This window comes from Mirounga leonina, unplaced genomic scaffold, assembly GCF_011800145.1.
Source record: "Mirounga leonina isolate KUSES-001 unplaced genomic scaffold, KU_Mleo_1.0 Mir_170, whole genome shotgun sequence".
In the NCBI taxonomy this organism is placed as follows: Eukaryota; Metazoa; Chordata; class Mammalia; order Carnivora; family Phocidae; genus Mirounga; species Mirounga leonina.
Genome location: NW_023270433.1, coordinates 41,688,249 through 41,705,830, shown reverse-complemented (window position 1 = coordinate 41,705,830; position 17,582 = coordinate 41,688,249). Strand labels below are relative to the sequence as shown.

At 38.6% G+C, this 17,582-nt stretch overlaps 1 pseudogene; it reads right to left on the bottom strand.

Moving 5' to 3' along the window:
- Positions 1-15,391: 15,391 nt before the first annotated feature.
- Positions 15,392-16,895, bottom strand: LOC118018159 (annotated as a pseudogene).
- Between the last annotated feature and the right edge of the window lie 687 nt (positions 16,896-17,582).

Below are 17,582 nucleotides of genomic sequence, written 5' to 3'. Positions count from 1 at the left end.
TTTTTCTTGTTTCTTGAGGTAGGCCTGTATCACTATGAACTTCCCTCTTAGAACTGCTTTTGCTACATCCCATGATTTTGTATTGTTGTATTTCCATTTTTATTTGTCTCAAGGTCTTTTTTGATTTCCCATTTGATTTCTTCATTGATCCATTTGTTGTTCTGTAATATGTGGCTTAATCTTCACATGTTTGTGATTTTTCCAATTTTCTTTTTGTAATCGATTTCCAGTTTCATACCACTGTGGTCAGAGAAGATGCTTGATATGATTTCAGTCTTCTTAAATTTATTGAGACTTGTTTTGTGGCCTAACATGTTATTTATCCTGGAGAATCTCCCATGTTCACTTGAGAATCTGTATTCTGCTGCTTTTGGAGGGAATGTTCTGTATATATCTATTAAGTCCACCTGGTCTAATGTGTCATGTAAGATGTCATGGCTGTTGTTTCCTTATTGATTTTCTGCCTGGTTGATCTAGCCATTGAAGTAAGTGCATTAGTGAAGTTCCCTACTATCATGGTATTCTGTCAATTTCTCCCTTTATGTGTGTTAATATTTGCTTTATATATTTAGGTGCTCCTACATTGGGTGTATAAACATTCACAAATGTTATATCCTGTTGTTCAATTGACCCTTTTATCATATGCAGTGCCCTTCTTTGTGTTTTATTACACTCTTTGTTTTAAAGTCTATTTTGTCTGATATTGATATAACTACACCAGGTTAATTTTTGTTTCCATTTGCATGACATACCTTTTTTCATCCCTTTACTTTCAGTCTGTGTGTGTCCTTAGTTTTGAAGTTAGTGTCTTGCAGGTAATATGTAGATGAGTCTTATTTTTTTATCCATTCAGCCACTGTGTCTTTTGACTGGAAAAGTTAGTCCATTTACATTTAAAATAATGATTGAGAGGTATGTGCTTATTGCTGTTTTGTTAATTGTGTTCTGGATATTTTTGTAGTTCCTTTCTGTTTCTTTCTTCTTCTCTTGCTCTTTTCCTTTGTAGTTTGTTGCTTTTCTTTAGTGTTTAGTTTAGATTCTTTTCTTATTATCTTTTGTGTATTTAGCATAGGTTTTGGCTTTGTGGTTACCATGAGGTTCACATATAACAACCTATATATATAGCAGTCTATTTTAAGTTGGTAGCAACTTAAATTAATGCATTCTAAAAACTTTCTATATTTTACTACTCCCTCCATGTTTTGTTTTGATGTCATATTTTACATCTTTTTATGTTGTGTGTCCCTTAACTAATTATTATAGTTAATTTCACTATTTTTGTCTCTTAACCTTTATATTAGCTTTATAAGTGGTTAATTCACTACCTTTATTATATATTTGTCTTTATCAGTGAGATTTTTACTTCATATGTTTTCTTATTATTAATTACTGCCTTTTCCTTTCACCTTAAAGAAGCCCCTCTAATATTTATTGTAACGCTGGTTTAGTGGTGATGAACTCCTTCAGCTTTCGTTTGTCTGGAAAACTATCTTTCAGTTCTGAATAGACAGCCTTCCTGGGTACAGTTTTCTTGTTTGGAAGCTTTTTCCTTTCAGTGCTTTAAATATACCATGCCACTTTCTCTGGCCTGCAAAGTTTCTGTTGAGAAATCAGCTGACAGTTTTAAGTGGGGTCTCTTATACATGGGAGATGGTGAGTTCAGTGTCTTCCTATGCCACCATCTTGGACTGCCTCTGAAAACATTTTAATGAGGACTAATGTGTGAAAAGCTCCAGGGAGATTTCAGTTTAGGATGTTAAGGATGTCTTATACTGCCTTGGGATGTATGAGTTTCTACTCACTAGAAGACTCTAAAAACAGTGAGATAATCTGTTGAGCAAGTTGAGGAGAGCATTTCCACATCAGATGTTTGATTGGAGTGGATGGCTTGTAAGGTCTTTTCTAACACTAGAATTCTTTGATTAAATAAATGAAGAACATGTGATTCCCCCAAACCACTTGAGTATATGCACTAGGTGCTTTTAAATTATGTCTTCCTGTAGCCTTTCTGGAAAGAATTTCTATTTTCCTAAAGACTTGGATAAGTGCAAAATGAAGGAGAAATATTACTTAGAAAAGGCACTAATTTTCCCTGATTTCTTATAATAAAACATTTTAAATATGTCATGCTTTTAGACAGCTCCATATAAAGTTTAGTTGGTACTACTTTAAAAAAAAAATGTATGTGAATGAGGTGGAGAGTAGAGATCGTTTTAGGGGTTGGGAAGTTCTTTAAGGAAGAAACATGGTAAAAGTCAATTTATATTGTTTTTTCCATTTTTATTCATATGAATCTAAGAGCTGTTGCTTTATTTCCTTGATGAAAGTGTTTTCCAGATATGCCTCTTTAAGCTCATACATATTAAATGGACAATAAAGAAAAATAATTAGCTTCTACGTGAATAGAGAGCTCAGTCTTTTCAGCATTTCAATCTAATGTTCTGGGGAATTTCACACGAGTTTGGGGTTAACTATTAACCACCAGTCAACTCTCAATGTTTAAGCTATAATTAGTTTGCAAATGATTATAAGCAAAAACTGTTAACTTTTTCTTTTGAAAGGCAATACTAAAGAGGAAATAACATTATTATTTATAACATTCTATTCAAGTTCAATTTCTATTTAAATTGCCACCAAAGAATTTAAATTGACTGCATTTATGTTTATTGCATAGCATAAACCATGTAAACAGAAGAATACCATGTGCGTCAAAATAACTACCTACTAATGTGATAAGTACCTGAAGAAATACCTAATTATGTTTTATGAACTCATAATGGTACCTGTGGTATTTCATTATTTTATTGCTTAAATAATCAATTACCCTTTTTCTCTGAAAATGAAAAAAAAAAACTGATGCAGTGTCAGTGGAGAGCATTCAGAATTCTAGCTAAATTATTGATATAATGAGATCAGTGAGTAAAATATCACAAAATTAGAGGAGTTAAGGGAGCCAAGGAAAAGTAAATATAAAAGACCATTTTGGAATTCTTCCAAAAGGAAGAAAAATTAAGAAAATTTACAGCAAAGACCAAAGCAGTAGGAAGGAAAAAGAACCACATGAATCCCTCTGGTTCTGAGTAACTATTACATTGCAGATAGTTTCAATAAATATACTGAAAACACTTGATAAAATCAATTGCAGTAATCAAAAATACATGTGAAGAATACTGGAAATTTATTGATAGAAATATTTTTTATGTCTTATTTTCATTAGATTATACATCATTTACTAGTTGTTTTAATCAAAAAACACAGATTTCTGTCTTTGTGACAACTGAAAAATATGATGAAAATGTTCCGTAAGAGATTTCTGTTTATAGTTATGATGGAGTAGCTTGTTGCAGATCATTGCTATCACTAAGGAATAAAGATGGATTTTTAAAAATCTGTATAAAGACATAAGAGAGCTGTTTAAGTAACCAGCTCTACAGGGGCCAAGATTGTGTAGAAAGGGGAACTGGAGAGAGGTGAGGGGAACTTGTGTTGCAACATCTGTCCCGGCGGCATCTGCTGATTGTGGGTAAGGAGCAAAAGGCTGAGTATCCATGGTTTTCTTAGGCAGAACAGCTGTGTTGAAGGACAAAGTAACCAAGAGAGGCTTGGGTGGTCTTATGGGGCTAGTGAGACATAACTGGAGACTTTGGGGGCCAAGATCCCAGTGAGAAGAGAGGTGTGGAGAACAGACCCTGATAACTGCTCATTTTCTCTTCAGGATATTTGTTGAATTTGGAAGCGATAAAGGGACAGGAGACAGGCCTTTCTCAGAAGGCCTCTGAGAAAACAAAGCAAGGTATTTCAGAAGCCTGAAGGCACTAATGTGGATAGACTCAGGATTCACCAGGACCCACCAGATGGAAGCCCCCTCCTGGCATAGACCCTAATAACAGAGGTGAACTAGAGGTAAATGGAACTTACCAGAATTGCTGCCTAGTTGTGATTCAGTTTTGTCTCAGAGGAAAGGGTGAACCATTTCTGAAGGAAGTTAAAATATGGAGACTATATGTATTTTCTTACAGATTGTACCTGACATTCAATAAAATATTACTAGACATGCTAAGATACTGGACTATAACCTGAGATAGAAGATTATTAAAAAGAGTTTCACAGGAGATTCAGATATTGGAGTTAGAAGCACAAGGTGCTAAAGTAACTGTGACTAATATGTCCCCAAATAGAAGGAAATAATGGGCAAAACAGATGAAGAGATGGAGGATCTCCTCAAAGTCTTAGAATATATAAACAACGAATTAAATAGGAAATTCAGAACTGAAAAATATAATAACTAAAATTTTAAAAATCAGTAATAGATGGTTTAAAGAAAAGCCTGCACATGAGAAGACAGGATTAGGGAAGTCAACAGGAACCACACTGAAGCTCAGGAAGAAAAAGAGTGGAGAAAATTCAGGAAAAAAAGCATCAAAGACATGTTGACTTGGTGAAAAAGATTTCTATACATGAAACACAAATCTCAGAGGGAGGAGATAGAGATAATGAAGCAGGAGAATGTTTGAAGAGTTAAAGAATGTAGCAAGGAAGGAAAATTACAGTCTAATTTGTGTGTCAGAATTGATTAAGCCAAAGAGGTTTGGTTTGTACACTTTTCTGTATATATGTTACCCTTAAATAAACAATTTAAAAAGGCCAAATACATATCTTATTGCAGCAAAATTTGACATCCTATTCTACTGATGTATTCATAGATGCTACTGAAATTCTTGCCACATTAGCATTTAACAGAAGAACTGAAACAGAATCGCAAAGGTTTTTAGTTTTTTATTTTCTGACTGCAAAATTATTTGTTTAAAATTTTACAGTATAAAAAGTAGAAAGTAGAAATTGAGTAACTCCCTGTAAAATCCTATTGTGTGTGTCTGTATGCATTTATATTTTTTGAAACAAAAATGGGATCAAATTACATATGATGTCTAAATTATGTATTTTGCATTAAAAACGTATCCTGGATATCTAGTCACACACTTACTTCAATTTTATCAGTAGATACATAATATTCTATAACAATTTGGGTTGAAAATATTTTTCTAAAAAAATTCTTCTTATAAAAAAAATGCTGTTTTCTTAAGGGAGGTAAACAATATTCTCCATCTCACTGGATGTTTTTAACACTTCCTCGTAAATGTGATCTGGAGGTACTTTTTCCTTGGTGGTAATAGCACGCTTAGTTTTTCATCCATCCAAGTATATTTATTTATTATTAGTTCCCTGGTATATCTCAGGCACTGTGCTAGGTAGTGAAAATAAGAGTAAACGAAACAGATGTATTTGCTGCCCTCATGAAATTTAGTGTCAAATGGGAGCACATACCTTGGACAGTTCTCCAGTGAGGCACAGCACAGCATAAGGAGGGGTGATGTCAGGAAGGTGTTCCCCAAAGAAGACGCAGAGTTTAAGTTTTCATGGGATTGGGGCAGGGGATGGGTATGTGTAGGCTGCGAGAGGTGATTACGTAGACCAAAAGCTATTTCCTATAATCTCAAAGCCTCCTCCACTAAAATCTCAAAAGGAAACAATTTTTCTAGAAATGTAAGGTGCCAGTGTACATATATTGTTCTCCCATAGAAAGTTTACTGGCTGTATAAACTGTGAATGATTTATACATAATATGGATTTAAATTTCATTCAGAGAAACATGTTCTTTTTTTCTCCCAAAGAATTTTGGAGCACTTATTGATCAAAAGTCATAAGAACATGATGTCCTAAATCAAAAATTTATTTAAAAGTCTGATTTAAGGGGCACCTGGGTGGCTCAGTCATTGGGTGTCTGCCTTCGGCTCAGGTCATGGTCCCAATCCTGGGATCGAGCCCCGCATCGGGCTCCCTGCTCGGCGGGAAGCCTGCTTCTCCCTCTCCTCCCTGCTTGTGCGCTCTCTCGATATCTCTGTCACTATCTGTCTCTCTCTCAAATAAATAAAATCTTAAAAAAAAAATAAAAGTCTGATTTAAGACGGCCTGTTTTGAGAATAAAATTTCCAAATATCCCGTTATTTTAAAGTGTACAATATTGTAGTCCATGAGTCAAATGCAAGTGAGAAAAGTAGAACACTTATGAATAAAGGGCGGAGCTCCCCATCCTGCATTCCCTGGGCGTGGTCTGGATGGTTGTGGCACCTGTCCAAGCTGCTGGGGCTGCAGGGCATGAGTGCCGGCACCCAAGGCTGGGCCGGGCCAGCTCCCTCAGGCAGTGAGCCACAGCAGAGGTCTGTGCAGCGGGAGTCACAGGACTAGGACCTGGTATAATGGCATGAAAGCTCAACTCACGAAAGGAAACAATCTCAGGCATTTTCTTATCTTTTCCCAAGAGGGAAAGCTTGAATAGTGAAATGCCTTCACTTAAGAGTTGGAGAGATGCTAGTATTTAGCTGAAGGTCAAACAAGCATGCAGAATGGTGCTCCAGAAAGTGTTGAATTTCACTCCCTAGCACAGTGCCTGAGTCTCTCTCACACATGCAGACTCATGGGTGAGCCTGAGAGTGATCTTCAGAATAAGGGTATCCCCTGCTTTAGGTGTCGCCTTTCTCAAATTCCCCCCACATTCTCCAACCTGCCAGGCTCTTTATCCCATTCCTCTGGCCAGAAGTAGGGTGCTTCTACTAAAGTTTTAGCCACCTGAATTACTGCTCGACCACAGTTGAGCAACCACAGAAAAGTTGGTTTTCTTTTCCAACTTCTGACTTTCTCTCCAATCCAACGCCTTTTGTGTGCTTTTCAGAGTCCTCAAGTAGCTGCTTTTTGTGTTTGGTAAGTGGTTTTACTTGTAATCAGAGGATAATATAGGCTGTAGTGGAGTTTCCCTACCATGCTGGAGGAGAACCTCTACTTCTTCCGAGGCAGGCTGAAAATGCTTTGTTACTATAGATCATCAAGAAAATGGAGAAGCCTTCCGGATCTGAAGAGGATGGAGAAAAATCAGGAGCTCTGGTAAGCCATATGGGCCTGAAAAAAAGAAGATGCAAACAGAGCTTTGCCTTTAACTGCTTTTTCCTATTTTCTGCTCTCCTGCTCTAAGGAAGTTTACTGATTTTTTGCCTGTAGAACTATTTGAAGAAACTCTGAACCCAGTATTTTCACAGAGGATATAAATCTATTCTTCTACAAAGTCTGTTGCCCAAATTTGAAATTGTTCACTCAATTGGTGTATTGCCCCTGCAGGAACACTCTTTCATTCTTAGGGTGGGAATTGATTTTTTCTTCTCTTATTTTGTCGTGTGAGACTACTAAGTCTATTACAACCTCAGAATTTTCACACATTATTTAAAAACCTGTTCACAATGTGAGAAGGTCTTGCATAGGCTTGCCTATACCAATGTGTAAAAACTTCCAGCTGCCTATGAAATTGTGAAGACAAGCTACATTCCTCATTAAGGGTACAGATTAATGTCTGAAGAAAGCAAGAGCTTTCTACCAACATTTTCCAAGATTTTGAATTTTTCTTTATTTAAAGTGACTTCACCCTAACATCTAAGCATGCAGATTAGTGGGATTTTTCTATCCATAATTAAAATATTTGCTTGCAAAAAATACATCTAGGCCTTTCAAATTAGTGTTTACCTAGTTGAAGTTTTTGATTTATATAAATTAGTGCTTTTTGAATAGGCAAATCTAAATATTTATACTCAAAATACTTGTTTGCACAAATCCTGCATACATTGAAGTTAGATGACCATTTAAAGACTGGTTTTGAATTCCTGTATCAGTTCTAACAATTTTTTGGTGGAGTCTTTTTTGTTTTCTACATAAAGTATCATGTCATTTGTGAAGAATGAAAGTTTAACTTCTTCCTTGCCGATTTGGATGCCTTTTATTTCTTTTTGTTGTCTGATTCCTGGGGCTAGGACTTCCAGTACAATGATAAATAATGGTGATGAGAGTGTACATCCCTGTCTTGTTCCTGACCGTAGAGGAAAAGCTTTCAGTTTTTACCCTTTGAGGATGATACGAGCTGTGGGTCTTTAATTAAAACACTAACTGGTTGATCTATACTTTCAGATTAAGCTTTGCCACATTCAAGTCTTGTTCTATTCAATTACTAGCTCCCTCCCTTCAGCACCTCCTTCCTTTGACTGTCCACTTTCAGTACGGGTGGGCTAGTCAAACCTTTCTTTTTCTGTTAGTGAAATAAATTGAAATGTTCAAAAAGGAAAATCAAAAATAAACTATGCTGGCATTTTCTTTCTTTCTTTTTTTAAGATTTATTTATTTATTTAGAGAGAGGGAGAGACAGAGAGAACGTGCAAGTAGGGGGAGGGGCAGAGGGAGAGAATCTTCAAGCAGACTCCCTGCTGAGTGCAGAGCCAGATGCGGGACTCAAGTCTCACAACCTTTGAGATCCTGACCTCAGTGGAAACCCAGAGTCAGATGCTGGGTTTACTGAACCCAGGTGCCCAGATGATGGCATCTTCATAGCGTAATTCATGAACTGGGGTTGTCTGAACATGGTATAGACGAGAATCCATAGAAAGAAGGATGAGAAGATGCACTGATCTCCTGTCTTCTCAAAAGGGTATGTCTGGGCACAGATGGCCATATTCTGGGGATAGAATTTAGGAAGGGCCCCACCCTCCCTTGCTGTGCATTTTTTATGAAGCAAGTGTGAGTGTTTCCTTGTCATTGGAGACATAGATTGAGATAGACTGCCAAATAGTCTGGGCTTTAGTGCCAGTTGCTGACAGCATTTGTTGGAGACCTTGGGGGTAGTTGAGGTCATGTCCACCTTCTCCTTCTAGGGGGAAGGCCACCCCCAGTCCCAGCTAGTTGACTGCCATGTAACTCAGAGAGAGCTCTAAGGGCTTTAGACATTCCTGCTTATTCTTCCATATCTATTTTGAATACACATATAATTTTTGGATAATTATGGATTTACAGGAAAGTTGCAAAGTTAGTTGCTAGAGACTAAATAAACGTGACACCCCAGAATTCATCAGTTGAAACCTAGTCCCCAGTGTGATAGTATTTAGAGATGGGACCTTTGGGAAGTGACTCGGTAGACACCCTTATGAAAGAGTCCCTGAGAGTTTGCTCACCTCTTCCACCATATATAGTGAATAATGAATATATATATATGTATATATTCATTGGTGACATAGTGAAAAAATGGCTGTCTATGAATGTGGAAGTGGGTCCTCACCCAATACGAAACCTGCTGGCACCTTGATTTTGGCCTTGCTAGCCTCCAGAACTGCGAGAATCATACATTGTTGTTTAAGCCACTCAGTCTATGGTATTTTTGTTATAGCATCCTGAACAGACTAAGACAACAGTACAGAGGATTCCTATGCATTCTTCATTCAGTTTCCGCTAATAGTAACATTACTGTGATAAATTTGTCAAAGAGAAGAAATTAAGTCCTATTAACTGAACTTCAGGCTTTAATTAGATCTAATATTTTGTTTCTGTTCCAGGATCCAATCCAGGATACTATATTGCATTTAGTCATATCTATTTTAGGGTGGAAGGATGAACACTGTGGCTACATGTCACTGAAAATTCTCTGATCGTAAACTTTTTGGATATAGTCATAAGCAAAACTGTATGTAAAAGTGAAATGATTGGAAAATTCAGTCAGGAATATGCTGTGTTGACACTTCTCTTTTCAGATTTATCCACTCTTAGTGCCAGATCTTGATCAGAATTACTGGAGGTCAGGGAGTTATCTTTATACCATCCATTGTACTTAGTACAGTGCCTTGTGCACTGGAGACATGCAGAACATGTTATGAAGTTAATGAACAAATGAATGTCACTCCCTGAAGCTTACTCATCATGACCTAGCCTAATGTGTCAGCATATCAGTACTAGTTTATTTTTAGAATTCACATGGTGTCCCGATGAATCTGTAGCTTCACAACAATATGAATTCTTACAGAAAAATAGAAAATATTCCATCCTGGGGCGCCTGGGTGGCTCAGTCGTTAAGTGGCTGCCTTCGGCTCAGGTCACGATCCCAGGGTCCTGGGATCGAGCCCCGCATCAGGCTCCCTGCTTGGCGGGAAGCCTGCTTCTCTCTCTCCCACTCCCTCTGCTTGTGTTTCCTCTCTTGCTGTGCCTCTCTGTGTCAAATAAATAAATAAAATCTTAAAAAAAGAAAATATTCCATCCTGTTTGCTAATAAACTATAACTTGACCCATCATTCATACACAGTCTAGATTCTGCTGGTCATTACCATTCACCAATACTACCTCTTCCTCTTTTTTATTTGTTTTTTAAGAAAAATTGATGTATTCAGTGAGACTTCAAGAAAATGGATGTTCAAGAGGTTTTACTTGGCCTCTCCACTTAAATGAATGAAGTTTGCTTATAGAGTTCCAATGAGTTGTTACAAATGTGAAGAGATGATGGGTGAAGTAGGTTAGGATGATCGAAGGTAGTACTGAAATCTCTTTCTGATAATTAGGTATGTATATTTGTAAATGGTGCTGCTGACACTTCGCAAAGACAAAGATGCGCCACACACACACACACACACACAGTGTCTCCAAATCAACTGATCTGTCAACACATTTTGAAAGAAGCTCCTGTAACAAGAATAAAAACAAGGCAACGAGCCCATTTAAAAATCTGTTTCCAATACAGAAGTCACTAGCCATGAATAACTACTTAAATCAACTCAAATGAAATATAAATAAAAATGTATTTCCTTAGTTACACTAGCCACGTTTCAAATACTCAGTAATTATTGCATGTGGTGAGTAGCGACTATATTGGACCCCAAGAACATTTCCGCTCTCATAGAAAGTTCTATTGCCCAGGGCTGCATTTAAAGCTACTTGTGAGGCATTTGGCACCATTTGAGAACTAAACTTAAATGATTGTGAAACCAGCAGATCTGGTTCATTTGGTTAAGTTTAAATGTTTTACTTTAATTCTGCTTAGGTTCAATCTGAGCAAATATTTCTAATGGATATGAACCACTTTAACCAGTATATTCTTTTTCTTTTTTTTTAAGATTTTATTTATTTATTTATTTATTTATTTATTTGAGAGAGAGAGAGTGTGAGTCGGGGAGCCCGCCGGGGGCTCTGATGCCAGGTCCCTGAGATCATGACCTGAGCCAAAATCAAGACTCGGATACTTAACCAACTGAGCCACCCAGGGAGGGAGAGAACATTAGGAAATATGTATATGGATTTTTCCAGACTCTGCCTGCACATTTTCCCCATATGATCCAGCCGTTTATCCCTACACTTTGCTGTAATAAATCTTAGCCATTTAGCACAACCATATCTGAATCCTATGAATCCTTCTAGGTGAATCTCCAAACATGGGGTAATCTTGGGGACTCCTGACACACTATCTTTAACAGAATTCCTGTTTTTTATTTTTTAAAAGAATGATAAAGGGGCACCTGGGTGGCTCAATCGTTGTGTCTGCCTTCGGCTCAGGTCATGATCCCAGGGTCCTGGGATCGAGTCCCACATCAGGCTCCCTGCTCAGCGGGGAGTCTGCGTCTCCCTCTGCCCCTCCCCATGCTTGTGCTCTCTCTCTCTCTGTGTCAAATAAATAAATAAATAAAATCTTTTTTTTTTTAATAAAAGAATGATAAAAGGGTTTTTGTTGTGGGCAACTAAAAATTCCTACAGCTCAAATTGAGACAGACTTAAATTCCACCCAGACTGTCAGTGTTTTCCTGAGCAGGCTAGAGACAATGAAATATTTTTAACATAAATCAAGGTACTCAGCACACAGTAGGAATTCAAATGATATTGGCTGTATTTTTCTTTCTCTTATTCCCTCTACTCAGCCCCATTAGAATTTAATGTTTTTAAGTGGGTGGACGTTAGGAGACATTTATGTTGCCTGTTTTCTTTCTCTGGTTTTCTTTGCTAGAAAGCACACAATATATTTGAAAGTTAGATCATTATCCAGGTTTGTTCTTTTGGCATCTGGTGTCTAAGGCAATTTCAGCTTCCACTCCAATTTTCTTCATCACATGTTCCTACCAATTGAATTTCACTTGTTCTTTTTAAGAGGAGAAATACGAAACACAGAGATGGATCATTTTATGGTTTCAAATGCAGCAGGGTCAACCAGGAGAGCTCATAATTGAAATCTAAAATGTATGTTTTTTCTTCTTTGCAAGCCAAAAAGAAGAGAAGAGACCATGACCTAAACCACTAGCACTTCTGTTGATGGAGAATGGTAGACACTGAAGCAATTACTAGAGCAAAAGTTTCAGGTCTGGAATGTGGGGGAAGGACTATAGGCACTTAACCAGGGAAATAAGTTATTCAAGAAGTTTCCTTTTCCTGGGGTGCCTGGGTGTCTCAGTCGTTAAGCGTCTGCCTTTGGCTCAGGTCATGATCCCAGGGTCCTGGGACTGAGCCCCGCGTCGGGCTCCCTGCTCAGTGGGAAGCCTGCTTTTCCCTCTCCCACTTCCCCTGCTTATGTTCCTTCTCTCGCTGTGTCTCTCTGTCAAATAAATAAATAAATAAATAAGATCTTTAAAAAAAAAGAAATTTTTTTTTCCTAACACTAGGCCCAGTGACTTAAGTTTTTATTATGAAATATACAGAATAAACGTAGTCCATAAGTTGGGGCACTGACCAACCAGTGATCAAAATATTATAAACGATAAGGTTAAAGACATGCAATGGGATGCTCAGCCTTAAGAATAGGGGATTCTGGCCCCTAAATTCACAGTTGACTAACGACCCATCTCCATTTCCAGCCATTCCCACGTGCAGAAACCTGCCTCTCCTCTTTGAACTTGAGGCCATATCTTCAGTAGTGTCCCACTGAATACTGGTATTTCCATGTGACAGTCCCTTAGGCATCTCAAATTTACTGTATGCAAAAATGAATTCAATTTAGAGAAAAGGAGAATACCTTTTATGCATCACTTGTTATGCTGAGGATGCCTGCATCCATAATCTAGTTCCATAGCTGAGATACTATGTCATGCTCCTGTAAAGGCACTGGTCTTGGCGGTGAGAAAAGTATCCCCAGTTAAGCATTTTGGAATGTTCCATCTGTGGTCCACTGCCTCTGCAGAGGATTCATGGATCACAATGGTGACTCTTGGCCTTCTTCCACCTTTGTGAAGCAGTCCCATGTAGGAAATGGGAGGTCTTCATCTTTGTCCCTCTGCCATTCCTGGACAAATTGTAAGTACCTTGCAGTCAGCAGGAAAATAACTCAATCTAGCTCTCCATTTTCAGTGTGGCTTCTTTGATGAATGATACAATTATAAAAAGGGCCGGAAACACTCAAACTCAGTGCTGCAAATTCTGAGCCCAGCAAACACCCGGAGGCCATCTCTCAAGTCTGAGGCTGTTTGTTTGATACTTTTTGCTCCTTCTCTGTTCCTCCTGCTGTTGTTTCTTTTGGCTTCTTCCTTACCTGTTGATCATGCATTGACCTTTCTGATGCAGGACACTTCTAAGCCTTGTAGGTAACTTCAGACGTTATTTCCCCTTCTCTGACTACAAAGTTACCAAATGTTCTGTTTCAAAAAAACACTGGCCAGGAATACATCTGGTTATCTATCATTTGCTCACACATGCAGCTTGTAACACCTCCATTCTCTCTGTGTAGATCTTTATTTTCACACATTATGATCTACTGGCTCAAAGAATAGAAGGGGGTAGATGCACGTGCAGGAGAATTAAAAACAAACAACAAAACAAACAGAAAAAGGTGGATACATGATTTGATGTAGCCCGGAGCATGTTTACCATGAAATTAAAATTGTACGTCTACAGGAGCTGAAGAATTTTTCCAAACAACCTACAGTCATCTGTGATGTGGCTGAGGTTAGATAGAGCTAGGAGGAGTGGCACAGATTAACATTTATTGAACATCTACTATGGCTCTGTTATTTCTTAGACTGTCCCTAAGGATGTGTGACTGGTGAGAGTAATCTGAGACTATCACCTGAAACGTCTATAAGAATAAGTGTCTGTGTGTTGGAAAAGGCAATACTCTGGGTTAGGATGCCATTTGTTTTTTTAACAAGTGCTATACAAACATTTCTAAATCAGTGGAGTCTTTTTTCCTCAAATTAAATAGTAATAATTACAAAATAAATACCACTGGGCATGTGTGTTCTGGACATCCTCAGAGTAAAGACGGGGCTGGAGCCTGATTCCCATCATCTCTTCTTGGAGGGCCCTGAGATAATACCCCAGGACCCTGGAGCTTTGTGGACCACAAGACGACTATATGGTCTGGTGGAAAGAGAACAACTCTCAAGTTAGATGGACTGGGAGTTTGAATCCCAGCTCTGCCAATACTACCTCTTGATCCCGGCAACTTATTTAATTTCCCTGAGCATCAGTTTTCTCAATTTCAACAGAATTGGGGGAAATACTATATATATTTCAACGGTTATAAGAAATGAATGTGCTATGTATTGATGTGGCACAGAGTAGTTGTTTAACAGATGTTAGTTGTCTTTCTCCCTTCCTTGAATTAAAGTCTTTCTTGAGGTTAGAATTAAAGGAGGAGCCTTTGTTAAAATGTAGGGATGGTATTTGGGAATGAGATGTTGAGTACTGCCTTGGACCTTCTTCCACTTACCGTGACTCGTTTAGATAGGGTTAGAGAGCTGGCCTAGAGAAGATAAGAGTGAGAGCTAGTCACTAGGGGAGAAATGGGAAGAGGACAGATGGGTGACAGGGAGAGATAGCTAATGGGAACCAGTTGAGCTCAATTGGATGTCCCGAGGGCATCCTTACAGTATGGGGTATGGAGGACAGTGAAAAGTATCTGGACCAGAAAGGGGACATCACAGATTGATGTCCAAGGGAAGGGATCCTGATTAGATTGTAAATCATAGATTTCCAAGATAAATGTCACTACTTCACACTGGATATCGAAGGGATAGACCAGTTTTATCACAGAATCATAGAACTTCTGAGCTGGTAGGGAGTTTATCTTTCTTCTGGTCTACCTGCCTTGGTTTATAGAGGAGGAAACAGAGGCTCTGAGGTGAAGTGGCTAGCACAGAGTCCCTCTGTGAGTTAGGAACAGGGTTACAGCCTGATGTGTTTCCTCTGTAATATATGGCTTGCTCCTCCAGATTTTCCTCTTATTTCCAGATCAGACTGCATACTAATCTCCCTTAGCAATTTGTCATAATGTTCATGGTCCAGAATATAATTCTCAAATAAGACATTTTGTTTTACCTATATTTAAATCTCAGCCATTAAACATTTTCTGATCTTTTTTTATGGTAATGCAGTATTTTACTTATTCTGTTCATTAATAACTAATACTCAAGAACTTTTATAATATTAATAGAACTTAATCTAAAAGAATCAACTTACTTTGTTTACATTTCAATATTGGGTACGAGAGAGAGTCAAAATAATTATGGTCAAAATTATTACATAAAAAATTATAGTAAATGCTCGGTGTTAGTCTACATACAATTTAGTTTTTGGCATAAAGTTATTTAGTTGCCAGGAAGAACATTTGGTTTACTTCATTAATAGGAATATCTCTTAATGCTGGGATGGCCTCCTCTCCGTATTTCCTTCTGCTGTTGATTTTTAGCATAGTTACCTGTGATTGTATGAATGGAGTTGAGTGGAGAGGTACTCATCATGTTTATTCCAAATAAGAGTACGTAACCAATTACTATAGTAGTGAGGAAGTAGACGGGCAGTGCAACCGCCCAGTATTTTTGAGGCCAATAGGTTAATCCTAAGGAGTTTAGCCAAGATTCAGGAATAAATGCCCTCACGAGATACAGGATGAAGCCAAACTGGGAGCTTAAGAAAAGAACAAAGCCATAAATCGCTCTTTCTGGCAATGGCGACGGTGAATTTTCCACCACTTTCCCCGTGGCTTCAGACAAACTTGGGTCCTGGAAGCGCCACTCAGGCCCCTCCCGACAGCTCGGCCACTTCAGCGCCGAGACCCCCCCCCCCCGCCGCGCAAGCGCCGTCCGAAAGCCTCCTGGGGGCGAGAGAGGGAAAAACTAAAGGAAAGGCCGGGTCGCTGCGGCGCCGCCCACCCTCGTCCCCCCGGGTCCGCCCAGGCGCAGGCTCAGCGCGACCCTTGCCGGCCCGGACCGCGGAGCGCGGGGGAGCGCGCGGAAGAGCTTCCCGATCTTTTCTAAAAGCCACTCTAGCTGTAATAACTTGACTACCTCAGATAAACTTAGCAGTGTGTTAAATGCAATAAACCCTTACACATGAGGAGCAAATTCATACAGATAAAAAGGGGAGGTTTTTTTTTTTTTTTAAGATTTTATTTATTTATTTGAGAGAGAGAATGAAAGAGAGAGAGCACAAGAGGGGGGAGGGTCCGAGGGAGAAGCAGACCCCCCTCCGAGCAGGGAGCCCGATGCGGGACTCGATCCAGGGACTCCAGGATCATGACCTGAGCCGAAGGCAGTCGCTTAACCGACTGAGCCACCCAGGCGCCCCTATAAAAGAGGAGTTTTGATAAAGAAGAATATCACATTTCAGACGCCTTGCCAAAAAGGGGCCATAGCGTGTGATCAGGGGCAGGAACATTAAAGGACCTCCCCCAATTTAGATATAATTCAGTTACAGTCAAGGAATGTATTCTGGCTAAGGCAGAAAAAGCACAGAGGCTACATGAAGAGTTTTAGAAGAGACTTGAAATGTTAAAAAAAAAAAAAAAGTCATATGAAATAAAAATACTTGGGTATAAAAACCACAGAGACTTAAAAATCATGCCTGTTACAGTTTGAGGAAGCAAGCAATAAGACCGTCCCTGGAGGGACAGGAGGTTGGGAGCACACTGATGTGATTACTGCCTTCTAGGGGAGGCTCAGGGGGATATATTCATATAATAAAATCCATAAATAACTAGTGCACAAATCGGATGTCACTTTATTAATTTTTAGTAAAAAAAATATAATTGTCACAAGGGCAAGAAACTTAAGCTTGTATGACATACGCATATTCTCAGTGTGGGTAGTCTATACTTTATGCCTAAAAACCAAATAATAACTAGAAAGTGACTGGGAGAGCATATAGTCAGAACAATGAAAGTTATTTAGGTGATCTTAATGGCAGTTTCATCAAGTTATGACAATCTGATGAATCGATCACCATCCTATAGGGTTAATCTCAATTTTGATCTGATGTCTATATTCATAGGTAAGGGACTCTTTCCTGGAGGGTGCTAGAAACACACTCTCAATATTAGTGTTGTAAACTCTCAAAAGTAGAACATTTCCTTTGTGATTGAGTTATATATATATATTCCTTTCTCATTCGTTGATTCAGAAAGTATTTAATGAATATTTACAACTTGTCAGGCATTGTGCTCATGCTGGGCATAAAAAAGGGAGCAAGACAAACTTAGCCCTATGGAAATTAAAGTCCCCTGCTGTACAGAGATTAAGGTCTAGATCTTAATTGAGATTGAAGTTATACAACAAACAAGTTGTGACCAGAGTATAAATGATATAGTAGAGGAAGTTCAGGGTACTGTGGAAGCCAGTAAGAGGGACATCTGAGACTGGGGAGGTCTTCTTGTAGGAAGTGGTATGTTACTCAGGACTTGAAGGTTTTGTAGAGCAAATTTGACAATATTATGCCAGAAGTTTAAAGCTATGTCTATATTTGACACTGTAAATTTTAGA